Genomic DNA, 24,282 nt, shown 5'->3' on the forward strand with positions numbered 1-24,282 from the left:
GGAAGAGAGTTCTGAAATGCTTGCAATGCCAGAAGCATCACCCTCATCTCTAAGACACTGATGTGCAAATGGTACTCGTGATCTTTCCAAACCCCTTGGACCATCTGTCCCAGATAATCCCCCCCACCCTATCTGGGACATGTCCGTGGTTACTGTAGAGACAGGTTGGGGAAGTACAAACGGTCTGTCCATTGTTACCTGAGTGGACTGAACCCACCAAAGTAGGTCCTTCTTGTAGAAGTGTGTTATGAGGATCTCTTGAGACATGGGTAATGAGTGAAGAGTAGCCACTGCAATATTAGCATGTGAAATCGTGCCAGGGGAAGTAGTATTATTATCGCTGCCATAGATCCTAGAACTTTGAGGGCTAATCCTGTCTGTACTTTTTTCTTGCTGAAATTACCAACATGGAAAATTGATGCTCCACACCTATGGCCACCCCCTCGTTGATCAGGTCTGACCATAAGCTAATCACCCTTAACATCCACATCCCACCCCCACCCACCAGTAAGGAAACCCCCATAAAAAACGTCTCCAAAGCCAACTTCATGCTACTCAAGTCAGAAGTGACAAACTTCATGACACCCATGCAGACAGGAACTGAAAGTTCGACTGCTGAATCCTACACTAAGGCACTGTACGAGCACATCCACTCATGCATGAATCGCGCCATCCCAAACAGAACCAAGATACTCTCCTCCAAACAAAGGAAGCCAATCTGGTGGTCCCCTGCCATAAACAAACTTTACAACAAAAGGAAGAAACTGTTGCAGAAAAGAGGAAAATCCCAGGATGCAAAAAACTCCCTTACCAGCCTCAGTAAGAAGCTGAGATCCCTCATAAAATCCTCCAAATCTAGTTATGAAAATAATATTGCCAAAGATTCCAAAGACAACCAGAAGGCATTCTATAACTATGTCAAGAATCTAAATGGCAATGTTCAGATCTGCTCTGAGCTACAACAGAATGGCATTAAATATACTGATCCAAAGGATATTGCCAGGATCCTGGCAGATCAATTCACTGCCAACTTCACCACCCTCTCACCCCCTAAACGGCCCATCTCAATACTGAAAGATTGTCAAATTCTAGTAATAATGGCCACATAGGTAAAAAAAATGCACTCTCCAAAGCTAAGAATACAGCATTCATGGGACCAGATGACATCCCGTGCTGTGCATTACATGAACTACAAAATGAACTGGCACCTCACCTAAGTGTCATGTTTAATCATAGCCTCACCTCAGGCTTCGTGCCCACTGAGTGGTGCATAGCTACAGTTATCCTACTCCACAAGGGGGGATCCACCTTGGATCCCGGGAACTACCGCCCCATCAGTCTGACGAGTCTGATCTGCAAGGCCATGGAACGTATTATCATGGAACTTATAAACAAAGACATTGGCAACCTTCAAACACTGGACCCCACCCAGTTTGGGTTCGTGAAGGGCCGATCTAGTCCCCTGAACCTGACTGACTTCTTCAAATCAGTTTCCAGAGCTGTGGACGAGGGTAAGGCGGTCCAGACAGCCTAGATGGACCTCTACAAGGCCTTTGACACCATCCCCCACTCTGGAATCATAGAGAGACTTAGTAAGCTGGACATTAATCCCTACGTTACTCGATGGGCTGCCAACTGCCTTACTGACAGAACCCACACTGTAAAAGTAGCAGACTCCAAATCCAGTTCCAGACAAGTGACAAGTGGAGTACCTCAGGGTTCAGTCCTGGGACCGCTCTTGTTTGGCATCTACTTCTCTGAAGTACAGGCCAAAATTAAGGGACTCTGGCTAACAAAGTTTGCAGATGACTGCAACCTGGGAGCCATTATTGAATCCCCAAATGATGTGGATCCTCTACAAAAGGGCCTTATAGAAACAGATGCTTGGTGCCAGAGCCATGGGCTCAAGCTCAATGCCAAGAAATGTACAGTTACCCTCTTTGGGAAAAAACATGTACCCGTGAATTACCACATAGGTGGTAGCACACTAAACACTGAAAGTGTGATAAGAGACTTAGGGACACAGGTGGACAGTGGTCTCACCTTCGATAACCACTTCACAACAACAGTCAGGAAATCCTTCTATGTGGCACACCTCATCACTAAGGGCTTTTCATCCAGAAAAAGGGAAGTCATTGTCCCACTGTACTCATCCCTCATTAGATACAGAATACAATGCCCAGTTTGGTATGTACCTCTCAAGACATTTGCAACAACTGTAAAGGCAGCAGAAATACCTCACTAAAAGAATCACAGGTCTAAAGCAGATGCCCTACGCTAATCGCCTTAAAAACCTCCAGCTATACTCTGTCACATATCGTCTACTCAGAGGCGATTTCTGCTTAAAATACAAGGCTATGTCAAATGCAGAGCTGCTGGACATGCTACACTTAAAGAAATCCTAATCCCTTAGAGCCACACACTCCAGGGATCTAAACCTTGTCATCACAATAAGCAAAACATGCTGGAGGGATAGGTTCCTGACCCAGAGACTTCCCATACTCTGGAATAGACTGCCATACATGTCAAGCAGAGCGCCTCTTTGGCCCTCTTCAAAAGGAACCTTGACGATTGGATTGGAGAAAGGAAATTCACCCCGGGGATCATGTCAGTCACCCTGCTAGACAGGGGTCCAGGGAAGTAAATAGTGTGGGAAGAAATAGCCAGGTAATTGTTATGGCTAGGCTTGTATAGGCCCTAAGGCCAATAGCCTAGTACCAACCTATGAACCCGAGTAAGGTAAGCACTTGACTGCGTAATGTTTGGATCCTTTCTTGAGGAAGTTTTGCCAACATGTCATTTGTATTTAAATCTGCACCATTGAAGGTAATATGCTGTGATGGCAACAAGGCAGATTTTTTCTGCATTTATAGTAATGCCTAGTTTTGAGAAGAGATGGATGGTGTAGTCTCTTGCTTTGATTAATAGCTGCTTGGTGGTGGCAGTTAAGAGCCAGTCATCTAAGTATGAAAATACCTGGAATCCCTGAGGTCTCAGATGAGCCGTGACTACTGCCATGCATTTGGTAAACACCCTGGGGGCTGTGGGGAGTCCAAAGGGCAGAGCTCTGAACTGGTAATGACTGGTTCCCAGCCGGAAGCATAGAAATCTTCTTGTGTGCCTGTCCATCTTTATGTGGTAGTACGCGTCCTGAAGATCTAACGAGCATATCCAACTGTCTTTTCCCAAAAACAGGAGTATAGACTGCAGTGTTACCATCTGTAACTTTGACTTTTTCACCAACTTGTTTAGTCTGCTGAGATCCAGTATGGGTCTCCAGTCCCCTGTCAGTTTTGGAACTAAAAAGAACCTTGAGTAAATTCCGGATCCTAGTTGGTCTGCAGGGACTTCTTGGATGACTCTTCTTTTCTAGCAACGTTTGGATTTCTAGTGTTGCTTGAGCCCTTTGACTGGGTGGAATTTCTGGGATACACTTTGGTGGATGAGGTGGACAGTCAAAAGGAATGTGGTATCCCCTGGATATAATGGACTGTACCCATTTGTTTTGAGTCAAATTTAGCCAGGCTTCTGGGTACAGCGATAGTCCCCCCCCCCCGACAGCCTCCAGAGGTGGACAGGCGGGCCTCCTTTCAGGAACGCTGGAAGGGCCTGCCAGAGAACGCATCTCTGTCACCCTGGTTGTGCAGACCCCCTCTGCCACGTGGATGGTGTCTTCCGTTATTTCCCCCTCTGCCCCTGGGGGAAAGATCACCACGAGTGTCAGATAAGGCTCCTTTGGATTTACGGAACCACATTTTTCTGCTCTTTCGACCTTTAGGATAAGGTCTGGTAGGGGCAGAAAAATGGACTCCAATGGCAGAGTCTTAGCATCTTGTTGGCTCCTGGTGACAGTTTCTTCCACTTTCGGCCTGAACAATGATGAGCTATCAAAGGGAGTGTCAATAAAGGAAGATTGGAAGGGTCCGGCAAACTCGCAAAGGCGCATCCAGGAATGTCTATGAAGAGCTATTCCTGTGCCTGCTGCCCTGCTCGCTCCATCGGCTGCATAAGATATGAGGGCCATGGAGGAGTTAGAGATGGATGTTAAGGTTGCAAGCTGGGAATTAACCTTATCAGATAAGTCCTGGGCTGTAGCATCTTGCAGGGTATCTCCTAGCTTTTTTAGGAGATCCCGCTGAAATCTTGTGAAATGCGACAAATAATTCAGTGACCGCTGGGTAAAGGCCGCTGAGGAAAACATATGCTTCCCGTATCTGAGAATCTTTGTTCGGTGGATGGACAGATACAGATGTTTCAGCTAACTCTGTCTTTGTGGCCGCTGCCACCACCATTGCATCTACAGGAACAACCCCTTTTGTTAAATACTGCCTATCGTCCGGGGCTGTAATGAATTTATTAAGCCTCCTCGGAACGGGGTCCACTGAGTCCGGAGAGTCCCATACCTTTTGACTCACCAAACCCAGGAGTGGGTCGAAAGGTGGAGACACCAAAGAGGTGGAGGGGCGAGAGCCAAATGCCTCCAGGTATACCGACTCATCTTCAGAAGGGGGAAAGGGACTTCAAGCTAACCCTCTACTTAAGGATCTCCAGAATGTCTGAAAAGGAGACATCCTCAGAGGGTGACCGTGGGGACCCTTCTGAATTGTCTAAGTCAGTATCTGAAGTGACACACTCTGGAGTCTATGTGCTTCATCTTACACTGTCTCTTCCGAGGGACCTCCTTGGGGGATGCTCCGAGGAGGTATCAGAAGAGGAGGATCCACCCACTGTGGCTTCCTGGGGCACTGACTCTCTACTCTGTGGGTGATGGAGGGGTAATGAAGAGGTGGACACCGTTCCCTTAGGGGGAAGAGAGACTGGAGCTAAAGGTGGAGCAGACTCAGTGGAGAGCACACTCCGCATCACCTTGAAGGCACTGCGGTCTTGGGCCAAAAGAGACTCCAGCCCAGAGAGGCCGGGAGATCTCCTGAGGCAGATGTGGGAGCCGAACTCACCTGAGCCGAGGTGCCAAGTGGGAGAGCCGGTTCAGACAAGGGTCCGACTCGACTCCCCCCCGGAGCTGACCAGGGAGTGTTGGCCCCAAGGTCCCTTGATGGATGAAAGCATGGAGGAAACCAGAGCAGACATTAGGGCCGAGATATCAGTAGTGTTTACTGGCTCCATCAGTTCCAGCACAACAACTTCCATTCTTTCTGGCTCCAAATTCGTTCGAGTCGGAGGAGGAATAGGCACAGATGGGGTTACAGTTGTAGGCTCCAAGATCTGATGGGCTGGGCTCAAGAGAATTTCTGCTAGGGTCCAGGTACGGAGCAACCTCTTCACTACCCACTCCACGTCATCATCCAATAGCCTGGAGGATCTAGAGGAATGACTCAAAGATTTGTGGCTACCTGCCACCTACTGTAGTAAAGGAGATAACGGCACTGAGAGAACAGGCTCCAAGTATGGTGACCAACTCCTTTTCTGGCTCTGCAACAGTTCCAATGAAACCGAGGGAGAACCATCTTTTTTTGGCCTGACAACTTCCGGAGCCGAAGAAGTAGCAAGTTTGGTGCTGCTTGTTGGCTCAGACACCGGAGCCGATGAAGCAGCCTTTTTAGTCGTATCCGATTTTATAGTCTGATTTCCTTCATCCACTTTCAATAAGCCCCTTAAGATGAGCTTATTACTCCTCTCCTGCAAGACCCTGGCATTAAAACTATGGTAGATAGAGCAGGAATCTTGGAGATGGAGTGGTCCCAGACAGAACACACAACTAGTGTGTCCGTCGGTAATGGACATTTTTTGAGTGCAGGAATCGCACTTAGACATGACTAGCTATAAGGAAAAAAACACTCTATATCCTTAACAAAAAATTATATCCTAAATACAATAGGAAAGAGAAAGATAGTAAGACAGGAAGGTATCTGTATTGAGAGAAAAGTGGAGAAAAGGGGGGAGGAGAAGTCTCCAAGTTAAACGACTATCTCCTCTAACTTAATCAGTGACTCCTAAGAGGGGAAAAGAAGGAAGAAAAGGGACAAGAATCCTCTAACTAAAATGGATTCTTAAGAAGACAACAAGGCCCAAAGAAAAAACAGCCACAAAGGGAAAATTACGGAGTTTTACAAAGAAAAAATAACACAAGGCTATTATGATAAAACTAGAAAGTTATAACAGATAATAATTAGAAGGTAACTGGTATAAAGATATAAAATATAAAATTTTACAAGCTTGAGCCAGTGAAGACAATCCCAAAGCTTTAAGTGGCAAATGAGATCTGGGGAAAAGCCATTAAGCACCATGGGATAGGACTCAGCCTCGAGCCAGTAGAAGCTCTCGAGCTTTAGTATATGGCCGAGTCGGAGCAGAGTTTCGGCTCCGAACCCAACCAGCAAGAATGAAGGCGAGATGGGACAACATAACATTATTATTTTTGTTGGAGGGTTGGGGACAAGGAAGAGTGTGCCTATAAAGTGCATTACTTTGTTTTTTTCTATCAATGGAGAACATATATTTGTATATACGTTTTGCATGGATCTGTCTTCCTACAAAGGAAAAAACACACTCGTGAGAGACAGCAAGATGAACTAACCCCCTACTAGCATAATTCCCTTTCACCAACTTAATGCATTGTGGGTTGGGATCCTAATAGTAACACATTGTCCCTCTAAAATAAAACCACAAAAGTTACATATACCACATTTAGAAGTGCCTGCACCCTGTAGCTGAGTAAAGGAAAGGGGATGTTCTAGAAGGTATTTGATATTATGACCCGTTTTGTACATGAATGTGGGTCTGTCCCCTAAATGTTGGGTGAACTCTATGTTAGTGGATGAAATGGCAGTGAACTAACTTCACAAGGCACAAAATACTGTTGTAAACTAGCACGAACTGCAAATATCTATCCCAGCAGTGTGCTGCCCCCCTGACACCTCAGATGCTCAGGTAAGAGCCGCCCTCTCCAAAGCAAAAAACACAGCATCAATGGGACCAGACGATGCCCCGGGCTGCGTCCTACATGAACTCCAAGAAGAGCTAAACCCAAACATAAAACTACTGTTCAATCTCAGCCTTACTACAGGATATGTACCCAAAGAGTGGCGTACAGCAATAGTGGTCCCTCTCCACAAAGGTGGTGCCTCAACGGATCCTGGAAACTATCGCCCCATAAGCCTGACTAGCTTGGTCTGCAAAGCTATGGAAAGGATCATCATGGACCTCATAAATAAAGATATTGGGGACCTACAGACACTGGATCCTACCCAGTTCGGCTTTGTTAAGGGCAGATCCTGCCTCTTAAACCTGGTCGATTTCTTTGAAACAGTCACCAAGGCCATTGACGAGGGGAAGGTGGTCCACACAGCTTACCTGGACCTTGCAAAAGCCTTCGATACGATTCCCCACTCGGGCATTATAGATAAGCTCACCAGCTTAAATATAAACCCCTATGTCACTAGATGGGTTGCAAATTGGCTCAAGGACAGAACCCACATGGTTAGAATTGCTGGAGCCATGTCAGACTCCAAACCAGTTACAAGTGGCGTCCCACAAGACTCAGTCCTGGGACCTCTCTTGTTCGGTATATATTTCTCGGAGGTACAGGCCAACACGGAAGAACTGTGGCTGACCAAGTTCGCAGATGACTGCAAACTGGGCACCATAATCGACTCTCCAGCCGACACAAGCATCCTCCAAAAGGGCCTCATAGAAACAGAAATGCCAAAAAGTGTATAGTCATCCCCTTTGGCAAAAACAAAGTGCCCACAAATTACCACATAGGTGGTAATCCATTAAGTACGGAAGACGTAATTAGGGACCTGGGGACCCAAGTTGATAGCAATCTCTCATTTGACAACCACGTGGCCAAAGTGGTTAGAAAAACATTTTATATAGCCCACCTAATCATGAAGGGATTCACATCTAGATCAGGGGAGGTCATCGTGCATCTTTACTCATTCCTCATCAGGCCCATAATTGAGTACAATGCCCCTTTTGGGATGTACCTTACCAGACACCTGCAGCAACTGGAAAGACCCCAAAAGTACCTCACCAAGAGGATCAAAGGGCTCAAACAGATGCCATATGCTGCCCGGTTAAAGAAACTCCAGCTCTACTCAGTGGCATACCGCCTGCTCAGAGGCGATCTGTGCCTGACGTATAAAGCCATGTCCAACCCGGAGTTAATGGACATGCTGCACCTCAGAAAATCCAAATCCCATCGAGCTACGCGCTCGAGAGACTTGAACCTCAGCACTGAAATAAATAAGACATGCTGGAGGGACAGATTCATAACCCAGAGGCTGCCTTCACTCTGGAATAAAATCCCAGTCCAAGTTAGGCAGAGTCCCTCATTGACTCTCTTCAAGAGGAATCTTGATGAGTGGATTGGAGATCGTAGGTTTACCCCGGGTATCACTTCTGTGTCACTGTTAGACAGAGGCACAGTACACTAACCTCGAAAAAGGGCATAGCAAAATTAATTTAAAATGGGTGGCGAAAGCCAAACACACTCTGGCTAGGCTTATAAATGTCCTAGGGCAGATAGCCTAGCATGAACATATGAACCTATGAACGAACAGTTCAGTTAATATAAAAACACTTTTATTTTGGAAAAAGAAGGTAGGTTAGCACTTTAGTTTAACAATGTGTTAAACTTCATCAGTCTGTTGTTAAACGAAAGCACTAACCTACTTTCTTTTTCCAAAATAAAAGTGTCTTTATATTAACTGAATTGTTTGTGCTCGTTTACAACAGTATTTTGTGCATTGTGAAGTCCGTTCACTGCCATTTCATCCACTTTCTTGGTTTTGGTTGAACTCTATGTTAGTCTTAAACAATACCCAGTGCTTGACCGTTTGCTTATGTGTATTAAAGTTGCTTAATTTCGGATTAGTTTTCTGTGTATACTGTTTGCCTAGGACTCTCTCTGTGACATTTTTTGTTTGTTTTGAAGTTTTTTGTCACACACTTCAAGCATTTGGTTTTCTTGGACAATCAGCCTAACACAAACTCAATCCAACACTTTACTACTGCAAGCCCTCCATCACGTACCACATCATTAGTGGTGGATTGAGACAAGTCAGAAGACATATTCTTCTGAAAGGAGAGACCTCACTGACAAAAGAGAATATAGACAACTAAAATCCTCCTCCCCACAAGGCACAAATTGGGTAGATGAATTAGTATGGTTATTGGTGAGAAGTGTACAGTACATGTACAGGTACAAGTATAGTGAAAAAACAGTGAGTAAAGGAAGAGGCATGTATGAAAAAGGAAAGCATAAATGGACACAATACACCTGATTTCAGAATGTCCAAATACAGACTGACATTATTATGTAGCACACCTGCACACAAACACTTAACCAGTGCAACTCCAATGACTCGAAAGGAAGAACTGTACATGTCGCAAAACACTCTTAGGATGCATAATGGTCAATGATACATTTTCATTTTTGACAAATTTATGTGCCAACAGCATCTAAACAACAACAACGCAGTTTGTTTTTGATAATCAAGACATTTTATACAATGGCACACCACAGTATGTTGCACTCGGGCATTATTTTAAACAAATCGTTGTCAAAGCTCACTGGTTAGTAGAAAGCTCATGCAGCAAATGCAACGAGAAGACAGAGATGTAAAAATAAAAAAAGCACGTTATCAAATATCTTCATTGCAGTCTAAATAGCAAGCGATAAATGCATAGGTGTAAGCTGTCATGAGAAAATCAGAAAAGACTTGCATGCATCAGCCTGTAGAAAATGCATTCACAATATTTTATGATTTGGAAGCAGGAATCAAAATAATTCTGAAAGGAAAGAGCAAGGTCTGAGAGAAAACAGTACGTACATATATTACAAGTCTGTACAATATTTTAGTCTACAAATTCTAATATCATCTACACAGACAAAATACTCAACATATAAAATGCTATGTTCTGCTAACTACAGAACTACCCTGAATGTATTCTCAAGGGACTGCTATTTTTTTTCTATATAACCTACTTATCCTTTCTATTAAATACTTCTGAACAATTCTTACAATGTCAAGCTAACACATTAAAACAGTAGGGAAGAGCAGGTAAGCTTCACTTTTCTCCATGAACTAGAAGACTGAGAAAACTACTGTGGGGCTGTTCCACCTAACACGTGTCATTTCTGAAGCTGGAAATTGTGTGTTAACTTCACATGAAAATAATACAATTATTTTATTATGTCAAAAAGAAAGCTGTAGAATCAAGCCTTTATGTTGCCAACTAAGCACTGTACCCATTTTGAAAAGACATGGTGTGGCATTATGTGAAAACAGATTCAAATATGAAATTCTACTCAAAGATGTATTTTGGCAACCCACTCCCATTGAGTTACTGGATAAACTTGCATATGTAAGGAAAGTTGTAAAATTTTACATCACTTTACACTTTATGTGAATTAAAAATATATAAGCATGACATTTAGCTCAACAAATCTCTTCTTACAAATAAAAAATAGGTTTTCTTGAACACTTACAGGTCAGCAACAAATATCAAGAAAAAGTGACATGACAGTATTAGAATGAAGAATAAACCCGTCAGCTACAATGAAGCATAAAAGCCATGGTGGGGTGAAAGCATAATTTTTGATTTTCCATTGTTTAGAAAGAGGATTAGTCAGAAAGCTTTCTGTGCACAACTGCTTAGCCCATAGTTCATCACTGTGCTGATTTTTTGAGTTTGTAAACTGAATAACTTCATACATTAATCAAAATAGTACAAAAGATATACAGTGGCAACAGTCGGGATGCAAATCTTATCAGTGGCATGTCACAAGATACTACATAACAAGAAAAGATAATTAATGGTGCAGTAAAAGTCAGAATTTGACATTCTCACTGGATTTTTTACATGGATCAAAAAATGTTTAGAAGCAGGTATTCAATATCATCCAACCTCTTAAATTCCTACAACTGTCTGATTTCTAGTAACAGCTAATGTTCATTAACCACCTAATGTGTCTCGCAGTGACTTATGCCATACTCATTAGCGCAATGCAGTATTTTGTGGCATACCAGGGCAACAAACATCTGCATCTTGGCTAATAATGCTACAACATGCTTAGTTATGTTACATCTGAATCCATAAGTAATGCACACGTTCAGAGATACAATGCCAAAATTGAGCAGTATGACTTGGGAGTGTATCCAGTGACATAAGTCTGTGCTGTAGCATCTACACTCTTAGACAAGCATACAGCAGCAACAATAGTAGAAGCAAGCACAGCTCTCAGCCATCTTGATTACAGAATAACATATAGCCAGAACATTTATGTTGTAGAAGTATAACACATAGCACAGCTAGTGACCGGGAACAGGAACATTCAAGGTAGCTAGTTAAATGGAGTAAAAATAATCAAGTGAAAATGGACAGCCCATAACCCACTCTTCATAATAAACAAGAAACATTTGTTCAGAATTTCTACATCTAAAAGGTTAGTAATCCTACATATATATGTCCTTAACAGAGTCTCAAGGTAGTGTACTTCCAGTGTTACTGTAAATGACTAGGAAACAACAGAACTAAACTCTTCAAAACAGGAACTTCTGTCCTAGAGCATTCCATGTTCTCTTCCGATGGCTTTCATTTGCATAGAGATTTGTTTTTTTAACATCATTCCGAGTGGATATGCATCTGACCAGAAGCCCTGCAGGTAAAGGAGGCTGAAATGCAACTCAGACACAGTCCTAGTGGCAGCTTATATTTAAAATTTATGGTATCCTCAATGTTTTTTCAAGTGCCTCAGAGATGAAAACCATAAGCAGGAAATAATGAAGCAGCTGAAAGATAAGTACAGGATATTAAACTGATTAGGATTTCGTTTTTACAGGAATAAGTTTCAAGAAAATGAAGACAGCTAGTGACAGAAAACAAAATGAAGTCGTACAAGGACACCAGTTTGCATTGTCAGAGTTAACGATTGGACTTGTACCAAGAGGTGATGTCACTAGTTTGGAAAATGTTGGCAATTACTTATTCATTTGATTAGTTCCTTGTGTAATATGACTTTCAAGATGTTTTCTGTTATGGCCAGACCCAAAAATTAACACAACTATAAGAAAGCAGATTCCTGTAATTGGCAATGTGCAAGCAGAAACTACATAGATGTATATTACTTTACTATTTCTTTCTTTTTTACCTAAGCCCAATTTATTATTTTTCTAATTCCGTCTGTCCGCTGATCATTGGTGCAGCACTGTGCTGCTAGTCTCCTTTAATCCTTCTCAGTAATTTATCACCTTGAGATCACAAATTGCTATAAATAATGTGGGACAGCATTCCTTCAAATTACAAGATATTTCAGTATTTGTATTTATTCACTAATTATTTACATTTTTGTCATCTGAAGTTGGGGGCCCATTTTTAACAGAGGCAGGAGAGCAGCACCTGATTAAATGACTTGCTCAGAATCACACACCAGTTAAATGCAGACAGTGCGAATCAACCCAGGACTACCGGAAGTTTATTAGTCACTCACAGCTGTAACATTCTTCATGAAATGGTTTAGATGTACGTTAACCATGAAGGAACACCCAAGCAAAAATATTAAAACTGGTGGAAAGCATGCTGAAATACTAGAAAGTATAACTGAAAAGTGCAACACAGTGAGGAAGTAAAGGTTGCGTGTATCAAGCCCTGAATGTATGCCAGCTGTAACAAGCTTATTTAGACCTCTTCACCCACCATTTTTATTTTTACCAACATACAGGTTATTAGTGGAAAAGTGTAGCAATGATGTGCAACTTCAGTAAAGGATTTCACTACATAAAGTTCTGCATCACTTCTGAGAGAGCCCAGTTTCCAAGAGGCCAACCTAGTTGCTTCCCCTCTACATACAGATTAAAAAGACAACATTCAAGCCATCTGTCTCTCTTCCCTTCTTACAGCACTGATTACATCAGCATCCTTTGGTATGCTCAGCGACCATCTTATTGGCAGCTTTGTTGGTGTTCTAAAACATTCACTAATTTGTTGCATCATGTAACCTGACGAGTACCTCCGCTGTAATAATCCAGAAGTACAAACCAACAACACCACTGACAACAATGCAGCTACCCCAGAGCAATGCATATGTGCTCTGAACTCTAATACAGAGGATCGAGTGGTGAATCTTGTTATCCATATCGAAAATACATAATAAAGGTTAAGACTGGAGACCCAATCATAATTGTTTGTAGTGAACGAAGTTTTATTTTCTCCAAGTACTACCAGTTCCAGGCAAAAAGAAATGTGCGAAGTGTTTTACCAGCTTTGGAAGCAGGTAAAGCACTTAGCGAGTGCTATCATACAAACAGCAGCACACTTGGCTTATTTCGTTAAGAATGGGGTGGGGGTCAGGACAAAGGAAGAAAATCATGGACAGTTTTTACATATTGCTCTAATTCACTTAAAAAGTTAATGGAACAATTGTTACACACCTTCCTAAGTGATGTTATGACTGGGTCTCCTTCTAGAGAAGCACTTTACAAGTTTTCTTCCTGTATATTGGAGTGTAATCACAGTGCTCCATAAGCTACAATTCTGATTCTCTCACCAGGTTAGCACTGTAATTTGAATACAGTCCAAATTTCTCACTTTTTCAGTTCTAATGTGACAAATACAGCTATCTTTTTGAACAAGTAAATGTACAACTCCCTTAGGAAGAGCTGATGAACTCAATGCTGTGATGTCAGGGAAAGAATTCTGACTGAAGGAAAAGTCCTACAGTCTGCTACTCCTCTATTTACAAGCTGTGTTATGATTCTGTAACACACAGAGCTCTGCAAGGGCGGTTAATCCCACTCATGCATGCTAACTCTGTAACAGAAGAGAATTTCACAGTGACATAAATGAGTGCATTCCAGTAGCTAACATCGAGAAAAGGCACCACTCATCCAACAGCAGCTGACTCTCGAAAGACATGATAAAATGTACTGCTTCAGCACTAACTTTCCAAACACAGCACAGAGTTCATTAAAAAGCAAAATGCATGGGCAGGCAGTGTTCTCTTCATGACCGTTTAAACTTGCTTCGTCCTATAAGCAATGATGACATAGAAAAGAAAGTCACTGAACAGCACTGTTCTTTTCCTGTTATGCATCACAGTGTAACTAGGAGGTGTTGAGATAGGTTTTAATAAGAAGTATCTATGAAATTTGGGGTACAGAGAGGAATACTTCTAATAGTCTAAAGTAAATCTTTTTTCTTTTATATCATCAGCAGTGGCTTAATTCCAAACACAATTAATTTACTTTGTAGATTAATCTGTGAACCCCCCAAAAAATCTATTTAAGGATGAACACAGGCCTCTGTTGCTGTGAGAGACTGCTTCCCATCCCATATTTTCTACCACACTGTTCAGAATATATACAACCTTCAGAACTAATGCTGAAAGAAAGAAAGACATCTTAAACCAGAGGAGGGTATTGCTGTTGGAAAAATGCAACCTTTTTTTCTCCTTCACATTTTAAGTAAAAGATTTGAAAAGAGAACTAAGTTTCTACTGTTCCTATTTGAATTGTGCAAGCCATCATATATGACAGGCAACTTATTTTCGTCAGTAGCACTGCATTTTTGAAGTCAACATGTGGACTGCAAATTCTTTAGGCATTGTACACAATAAAGAATCTAGCTAAGCAATCAAAAATAGGAGCCAAAACAGTTCAGAAGTAAGAAAAACATTTCTTCATAGTGCAAAATCTTCAGATAAGTGAAAGAATGACATCATAGAGAAACTATTGGTATTACAATGGTTTTCACATCAAAAAATGCATCTACTGCCTCTGCTTGAAGACACCTGAGACAGATGAGTGACAAAATAAAGTATGCAATAAGATCAATCTGCTATTCCATGTAATACTAATTACAGTGACCTCACTTTTGACCAACATGTTGTCTATTGTTATAAGACTTTCTTTGTTGCACAAGTTATAAACAGAGAAACTGTGTTTATATCTAGCCATGTCATTGTTCCCCTTTACTCGGCCCTCATTAGGCCAGTCACTGGATATAATGCCCCCTTTGGCATGCATCTGCCCAGACATATGCAACAACTGGAACACCCACAGACATATCTTACTAAAAAGATACAACACCTAAACAACATGTCCTATGTGGACAGACTCAAAGCCCTGTCACTATACTCAGTATCCTACAGACTGTTAACAAGTTACCTGTGTCTGGCATACAAGGCATCCTCCGACCCATTACTGATGGATTTAATGCTCATCAGTAAGTCAAACGGCATCAAAAATACTTGGTCAGGGATCTACACCTCTGCTGCAGCATTAACAGAATGGTTTGCGGGACAGGTATATCTCATAGAGGACACTGCTGCTCTGGAAAAGACTCCCCATCCACATAAAACAAAGTTCATCCCCATCCATATTTAAATGGCACTCAGATCTATGGATGGAAAACAGAAAATTTACCCCAGGACTGCCCCCTTTACTACTAATGAACACAGCCAGTTTGTAAATGCTTTATCCCATGCATGAGTCCCCTCTAATCATCTATGGTATGATCCTAGCTATTCTCATTATGAGTAATATGCAATTACCAACCAAGGGATGGATAAGGCCAGTCTCTAACCAAATGGGATAGGTTATGTCAAGCTGAAAAAGTGAATTTGACTAGGCTTAAAATGGCCTGCAAGAGCCACTAGCGTAGTACTTACCTATGAACCAATTACAACAGCCCAAAATTCTTAACTGATCCTTGCACCGCAAGTTCAGCTCAGTTCTCTCTCTGTAGCTCAGTTCTCACTCTGTTTGAAAAACCCTTTTGTTAAAGCAAGATCACACTCTGCTTTGCTTGCTTTTGATGTATGTGATTAGCACTGCACATCAAGTTTACTGACTGTATTTCTTGAACTGCACAATTCTGGTAAAAAGGAAGAAGCTAACAGTAGCACCCTTCAGACAGATACAAATACTATATGGAAGGGTTTCTGTTACAGAGCCCAGGTCAAGCTATCAAAAAAGTGCTATGTACAAAAAGAAAGTCCATCACAAAACCTTAAAAGTATGAGCTAAATCAAAATGCAAAATTAGAATCTAGAGTCTTAAGCACTGAGTTTATTAACAAACTTTCAGGATTTTACAGAGTAGTAAAGCAAACAACTATGGAAAACATGTTTATTGAGTGGGTGGGCACAGTAGTTAGCACTAGTGCTTGGCTCTTCGGTTCAGTTTCGAGCTGTGAAAAGTACAGTTTTGTACCTACCATAAATGTAGATGTTCGAGGATTCCATTGCTGCAGTCCTGACTATTGGGTATAGTCCGTCGGCCCGAATACCAGAGTATAAGGCTGGCGTCGGTCAGGGCGCACCGTCAGTACGTCAGGGTACTAATGCGCATGACCGACGTCATATCCTCAGTCTTTTCTTGCCCCAGATGTCAGAAGATCCTAAAAAGACAAGTCCCAAAATACCTGCACCAAAAACATGTACAATATATACAACAATATATACAAAAATATATACATGTAAACTCACCTACACAACCACCCCTAAACACAGAGGGGAAGGAGTGCAGCAATGGAATCCTCGAACATCTACATTTATGGTAGGTACAAAACTGTACTATGTTCTTCGTTTTCCATTGCTGCAGTCCTGACTATTGGGTAGAATCCCAAAGCAGAGGTAAGGGAGGCTGGCAAATCATAAAGAAGTAGGAGCTGACAACATGCCTTGTAAAACAGCTGTGGCAAAACCAGCCCTAGACTTAGAGTAGATAGGAAGGTGATAATGCTTAGAGAAAGTATGCACTGAACTCCAAGTAGCTGCTTCCAAAATATCCTTAGTTGCCACCCCTTAGAAATGCTGTTGAAGTGGCAGTAGCCCTAGTGGAATGAGGCCTAATCCCAGCTGGAATCTCCTTGCCATGATGGGAATAACAAAATGCAATGCAAAGCCAATCCACCTAGAAATAGTTTGTTTTGACACAGGCTTGCCCTGTGAACTCAAAGCAAAAGAAACAAACAACTGCTGGGACTGCCTAAAATCCTTAGTCCTGCTTAAATAATAACGAATTGCCTATGTACATCTAAAGTGTGCAAAATCTTTTCCCCTTTATTTTGAGGGTCTGCATAGAAAGTAGGCAAATGAATAGTTTGGTTTAAAGCCACACTAGAAACCACCTCAGGCATAAAGGAAGGATTAGTACGTAATGATACCCTATCCTTATGGAAAATCAAAAGGGCTCTACTGCCATAAGGGCCTGCAACTCAGACACCCTTCTTGCAGAAGTAATAGCCAACAGAAAAGCAGTCTTCCATGACAAGTATTTCAATTCAGCAGTAGCTGCAGGCTCAAAAGGTTGTAGAGTAAGTTTTTCCAACACAAAATTGAGATCCCAAGCAGGAGTAGGAGCTCTACGTGGGGGTCTTATATTCTTTGCCCCTCTAAGAAACTGCTTGAACAAAGGATGCGAAAACAAAGGTGGGTCACAATCATAGTGAGCTGAAATTGCTGCAGCATGAATCTTAATGGAAGAGAAGGACAAACCTTTGTCCAATAACTCAGTAAGATATTGAAGAGCCACACTCAAATTAGGCTCAGAAATCTCCAAATTCTTAGCTGTACTCCAAAATAAAAATCTCTTCCATTTTTACACTCTCCTTGTACTAGGTCTTCTAGCTTCCATAATCACATTTAAAACTTGTTGAGGAAGTTGAGACCTGCTGTGTTTCAACACAGAATATGCCAGGCTGTTAGATGAAGAGAATGAAGCTTGACATTGAGCAGATGACCGTCCTTCTGAGATAACAGATGAGGAATCAGAGGTAAAGGCCATGGAGGCTTCTGTACCAGACTCGTAGTAGTGGGTACCAGTGTTGCGAGGCCAATCTGGAGCTATCAAAATCATCCTTGGCCTGTCTTGTCTGACCTTTAATAGTACCTTTGGAAGAAGAGGCAGAGGTGGAAAGGCATACACATGAAGGTTTTTCCAACTGAAAGACAGAGCATCCACTTTCCAAGCTGTGTGATGAAACCCCTTTGTGCAATACCTTGGCAGCTGGTGGTTTAGTGGAGAAGCGAACAGATCTATGTCTGGAGTTCCCCATGACACTGTCAGTTTCTGAAATACATGAAGATCCAGTTTCCACTCGTGGGGATCCATGATTTGTCTGCTTAACACATCTGCTAAGGAGTTCTGTGCTCGCAGAAACCTTGCCTGAAGAGTTAGTTGCAAGCGCAGTCTCCCAAAAAATCATTGCTTGCCTGCATAGAGGATAAGAATGTGTTCCCCTTGCTTGTTGATGTACCACATGACAGTTGTGTTGTCTGTTAGAATCAACACCTGCCCTGGAAGAAGTAACTCCTTGAAAGCCATTAATGCAAACTGGACTGCTAACATCTCCTTCATGTTGATATGTAGATGCTGTAGTCTGGCAGGCCACTTGTCTTGTATCCACTTTCCATTTAGATGAGCTCCCCAAGCAATGTCCGAGGCATCTGTCGTTAAGATCTGACTTGCCTCTGGCCGGGTCACAGAGAGTCCCTTGTTTAGGTGACATTCCTGAGCCCACCACAAGAATTCTTTTCGAAGGCAAGGTATAATTTGAATGACAGTGTCCAAATCCTGGCAGTGCTGTGTCCATACATTTTTGAGATACCATTGTAGCTTCCTCATATGCAGTTTGGCATTGGAAAGCACCAGAATACAAGATGCCATGAACCCTAATGCTTGAAGGACTGTCCTTGCAGTCAGCACGGACTGATGAGATAGTTGATGGAAGTAAAGTGACAGACTCTTTTGTTTGTCCGGGGTTAAAAAGGCCATCTGGGCTGCTGTATTCAGTCTCACACCCAGAAAGCACATGTCCTGAGAGGGTACTAGACTGGACTTTATTTCGTTCACAGAATACCCTAGGCATCTTAGCACTGCTATAACATATTCCAGATGCTGTAGAAGGTCTTCCTTTTCTTGAGCCAGAATCAGGCAGTCGTCCAAGTAAGGATAGATTTGAATTCCTTGAAGCCTGAAGTAAGCTATCACTGGAGCCAGAACCTTTGTGAATACTCTGGGCAGTAGATAAGCCAAAGGGCAATGCAGAGAACTGATAATGAGAATTTCCAGCTCGAAACCGCAGATACTTCCTGCAACTTAGCCTTATAGGCACATGAAGGTAAGCTTCCTTGAGATCTAAAGTTACCATCCAGTGATCTTTGCCCAGCAGAGGTAAAAGCTGTTGTAACGTCAACATCTTGAACTTGGGAATGTCCAAAAACGTGTTGAGGAGAGATAAATCCAAAATTGGTCTCCACGTGTTCCCCTTCTTTGGTACAAGGAACAGGCGAGAATAAAATCCCAGGCCCCTTTCTGATACAGGGACTGGCTGAATGGCCCCTATCTGAAGTAACTGAGAAACTTGCTTGTGAGCCTCTTTTCTTTGTGGAGGAGGAACGTCTGGCATGCCTTTGAAAGGGGGCATTGTATGAAAATAAAACCTGTAACCGTGGTGAATGATATCCAACACCCATTTGTCTTGAGTAATTAAATCCCAATTTTCTTTGAAAAGAGACAGTCTTCCTCCCAAAGGAGCTGCCAGACGGAATCTGCTGGCAGCTGAAAAGACAGGTCATTGGGTCTGTTTACGAAAGGACTGACCCCTGCCCTCACCAGAAGTCTGAGCAGGTGAACTCCCTGTTCTAGGCCTAAAAGAACCTTGAGCCCTGCCCCTAGACCTACCCCTAGACTGGGAATCATAAGCAGGATATGTCCACCCCTTAGCAGGCCAATTTCTACTAAACTTTGGTGGCTGCACCTGCAAAAATCTTTAACAGTTTGCATAGACTTAGCTTTGTCCTCCATTTTCTTTAAAACTGCTTCCACAGGCGATCCAAACAACACATCAGACTGTAAAGGAGCATCCAAAATCCTTGTCTTAACATGCTCAGCTAAATTCTGATCCTTCAACCAGGCATGCCTGCGAAGAACAGAACTGGTAGCAGCCACCCTCGAGGAGGCCTGTACAGCATCAAAACCACATTGCAAAGAATGCTTATCCACTTGTTCAGACACATGAACCAAATCCAGCAACTCTTTACACTCAATACCTTCCGCCAAAGCATCCACCTTAGATTTCAATTGTGAAAGGAGATAATTCTGATATTTTAGCATGTGAAACTGACAATTCAATGCTCTCATGGCTAGAGTGGAAGAAGTATACACTTTCTTTCCCCACCTATCCAAAGCCCTTGACTCTTTATCAGTGGGAACAGGATTTTTAACCACAGAAGCCTTAACACCTTTAGGCCCTTGTGAAATTGTTTCTGGATCCGCCCTAGGACTCTTAAACAAATATTTATGAGCTTCGGGCACCCTATAATACCTATCAGGCTTAACAGGAGCAGGGGGCAAAGAGTCAGGGTTCAGGGAAGCCTCTGCAAAAACATCTTCCACCACATTCAACACAGGAGGAATAGCTAAAGGCCTATGCTGGGGTAAAAACAAGAATTCCCTAAGCCTTTTCCTGGAATCAGAGTAATCCTGGCCTTCCCATTTAAAGTGCTCCCTCATGGAATGCAGAGTCTCTGAAAATGAGAAATCCTCAGGCGGAGAAGCTGTAGGAGTGGAATCATCCACATCCGAATCAGAATAAGTAGGATACTCCATATCTTCCACAGAAGATTCTGAAGCCTCTGAACACTGTTCAAAACTATCAAACTCGGTTCCACCCGAGGCCTCTTATCAGGCGGGGCATAGAACCTCTAATCATAGTAATCAAATCTTCTGCCATTTTAAGCATATGTTTCTTAGGTACAGAACCCGAAATGCTAGGAGAAGCCCCACTGAAGCTGAACTAGGCCTACCCTCAAAGAAGTTTTGGCAACAGAAGGAGAGGCTCTAACAACCTTGGGAAGAGAGGGAAGAACAGTCACCTGAGAAGCCCCTCAGCCTGGCCTACCTCCTGAGAAGGCACATCCTGTAACAGTAACGTTTCTGCCTGGGACTCCATGGAAACGCCTGGCAAAACCTCTGGCTCCACTGAGCCTTCTAAAGAACCGGCGTCCGGGACTGCGGTTCATCAACCCTAGGCTTCACTGTTTTGTCCTTGCGCTTCTTGGAAGCGGAGCATCCGGCGGCATTTTATAATTGCAACGCTTCCCAAACACTAACCTGGCACAGTCTAACCTCCTCTTAATAGTGCGTTTGTTAAACCTAGCACAAGAGCGGCAACCAACAAAGACGTGCTCAGGCCCTAAACAAGGTATACACAAGGTATGGTAATCCCTATGAGGTATCTGTTTCCCACAAGAAATACAGTTATTCACTTTTTCTGACATCCGGTAAAATACTGAGGCAAGAAAACCAAAATGTTCCGTACTTAGCCAACTCTGTTTCGGTCTGAAACTCCGGAAATATTTCAGAACGCCAACCTGCACTCGCAAAACTGCTTCTGCATCGGACCATGCGGCAAAAAAGACTGAGGATATGACGTCGGTCATGCGCATTAGTACCCTGACGTACTGACGTCAGTCTAATGCGCCCTGACCGACGTCAGCCTTATACTCTGGTATTCGGGCCGACGGGACGCGGACTATACCCAATAGTCAGGACTGCAGCAATGGAAAACGAAGAACATCTTCCTGCACAGTGTCTTCATGTCCTGCCTGCATCTGTGCAAGTTTTTGCTGGGTGCTCCAGTTTCCCCACGTCTCAAAGATGTATTATTAGTTAATCATTAATCTTCCACATTGCCCACAGGTGTGCATACCATGTGTAGCAGAGTTAGCTGCACTGGCTTGTGTCTGCAGAGGGCTGGGACATACATTTTTCTGCCCTGTGCTCATGGACTACAGGGACAGGCCCCATCTCTTCCATGACTCTGAAATGGATAAAGTGGGTACTTCACAATAAATGAATGTTACTGGGTCTTCATTACAGCCACAGTACTACAGAGCTGCTTCTTGCTTTTCAAAGGTAATGACAGCATGCAAGATCTTTCCTAGAATAACAACAGTCAACAATGCTGCTGGTCATACTTTTAAAGTCTCTCATCAATAATAAATGTTAAGATTCTGTTTAATGATGTTACTACTAAGAGTACAGTAATTAATGGTCTTGATCATACTGAAATAAATGAGCTTGTTACAATGTCTGAATTTCCATTCTTGGATTAGAACTCTGACATGCAGAGACAATGGCAGAGTCATATTAACTGATTAGAAGCCAAAGCTTGTTTTATAAATGGAACATTACTGATAAATATTTGCAAGCATACGTTCCAACAGGATTTAAGAATAAACCTCAAATAAAGTTTTTACTCTGTGGTCATCTGTGTATAAACCAAACTCCTACCGTTTCATCATACTTCACAAACCATATCCCACATTAAGCACCGCAGTACATAGTACGCAACAAATGGCAGAGAAGCTGAAAGCCAAATGTTAACTAGTAGAATTAATAAAAAGACTCAAGGAAAAGTGACCACAACAGCAACAACCGACTAGTTTTTGCTGCCTTCTCAAACACTGAGAACATGATCAGTGTGGCTGAGATAGTAACTGAAGAATGCTGCATCACTTCAACATTAAGAAATATTCCTGGTTCTTGGAAGGAAGGGGCACTGAAACTGATCTTAAACGTTATGAATAGTCAATATGAAACAATTTCAAACACATTGAAAGGCAAAGCAGTTTATTTTATTAACAGGAATATTCAGTTACTTGGCTACAAAATGTGTCAAAGCATGGCACAGCTGTCTGACCCTTAATCAGTCTGGTTAACTTTCAAGGAAACCACACAACACACATAAAAGCAAATATGCTCTGAACAATCTTCTGATAATTCAGTGAGCACTGGCTAAAGCGAATATAACCAGAAGTATAGATTAAGGAAGCATGCTTTTGGTATTAGTTTTTTTCATCACAACTTACAGATCTGCATCACTGGGAAAATCAGCTAGTCATACAAAATGGCACATAGTCAAACTTTGCCATAACAGCTGTGAGGGAAAGTGAAGAGTTAAGTCACAAACTGACTCTCACTTTCAGGCACACATGTAGCTTGGGATTTTTTTCTGACAGCATCCAGTGTAGGTTTCTCATGCAATGCAGATTCTTGTCAGTACCATTCTGGTGACACTACGTAACCTGGCTAACTTGTGAGAGTTAACTGAACCATTAAGAAAGGCTCAAAGTAATCAAAGCTTGATGAGCACAAAGATGGAACACAAAGGAAAGCCAGGACTTTAAAAGGAATGAAAAACTGATCAAGCTGTAACGATCATTTTAAATGTCTACAATCATTACCTACATGATTTTTCTGCAGTTTTAAAAACTCCTTTGTTGCATGTTGTTTTTTTTTTCTGTAACACTGAAAATAATGAAGTTAAGGAACTGCAGCAATGGAAGAGACAGAAAGAAACTCTTGGTCATAATCATATAAGTAGTAACTAGTAAATAAGAAGACTGTTAAAGTAGACTGTATACAAATACCACTAGAAGGCACCCCCCCAAAATACACACAGAAAGTACTCATGCCTCTTACAGAAATGACCTGACATCTCATGAAATACCTACCTCTTGCACCAGGAAACAGAGGTTATTAAAAAGAACTATTTAGTATTTTTTTCTCAACTATGGAAGTTGAAAGCATTCTCCAGTGCGGTGAATAGAATACTACATACATCTTTTCTACGGGGCTGCATTTCTTCTGGGTTGCATAATATGGAAAACATGCAGCTAGATGTCTTCAGTAAGGATAAGGCACTCAACACTTGCAAAAAATTTAAAGAAACCTATTGCTCCAAGAAGTCATCACTCTCCTCAATGGAAATCAGAAAGTTTGTACTCTTCAATGACTTGAATAAAATTTGTAACTTCAATGGTCATATCCTGAATGTTTTGTCAAAAATCAGACTAACAGTATGATAAAAATTGAGATTATATCTTCACATTTCATACGTCTGGAACCACAATAATAAAGAAGTGTAAATAGCAAACTGTACAGCACAAAATAATCTTTACAGTGGTGGGATTCATTAGATTCTAAGTTTTAAAATGGATACTAAGTTTTTGTAAACAACTTGCACTACTTCAGTAAGCACTCAAGCTACACAATACAATACTATCTAGCAGCATTTTATTTATCCAGCTGTGAGCTTTTGGATGAGGCTAAACAGTTTTGTCTTGTGTTGCTTGGCTGGTGATATAGTTAAAGAATACAAAAATTGTGACAATAGAAATATACTACATGGACACTGATGATGTGAGGTACTGCCAGCTATGTCAGAAGTAAGGCAGTGGATGTGTAACATATGCCAGCACAGCTAGCTGGAGTTTTGTAAAGAATTATATGTCATTTGTATATCAAGCTG

At 42.1% G+C, this 24,282-nt stretch overlaps 1 protein-coding gene across 2 annotated transcripts in view; it reads right to left on the reverse strand.

The window, feature by feature from the left end:
- AP3S1 (adaptor related protein complex 3 subunit sigma 1) overlaps positions 1-24,282 on the reverse strand; it is a 1,319,573-nt gene that overhangs the window by 313,861 nt on the left and 981,430 nt on the right. Inside the window, exon 7 of one of the 2 annotated variants that reach the window (XM_044059066.1) lies at positions 9,447-11,756. The exons of the other annotated variant lie outside the window; for it this stretch is intronic. The gene's annotated coding sequence lies outside the window, so the exon portion shown is untranslated. Of the gene's footprint in view, positions 1-9,446; positions 11,757-24,282 lie in introns of those variants that run through there. 2 annotated transcript variants of the gene reach the window in all.

The sequence above is a fragment of the Protopterus annectens genome, chromosome 17.part0, assembly GCF_019279795.1.
Source record: "Protopterus annectens isolate FY-2018-M chromosome 17.part0, PAN1.0, whole genome shotgun sequence".
NCBI lineage: Eukaryota > Metazoa > Chordata > Ceratodontiformes > Protopteridae > Protopterus > Protopterus annectens.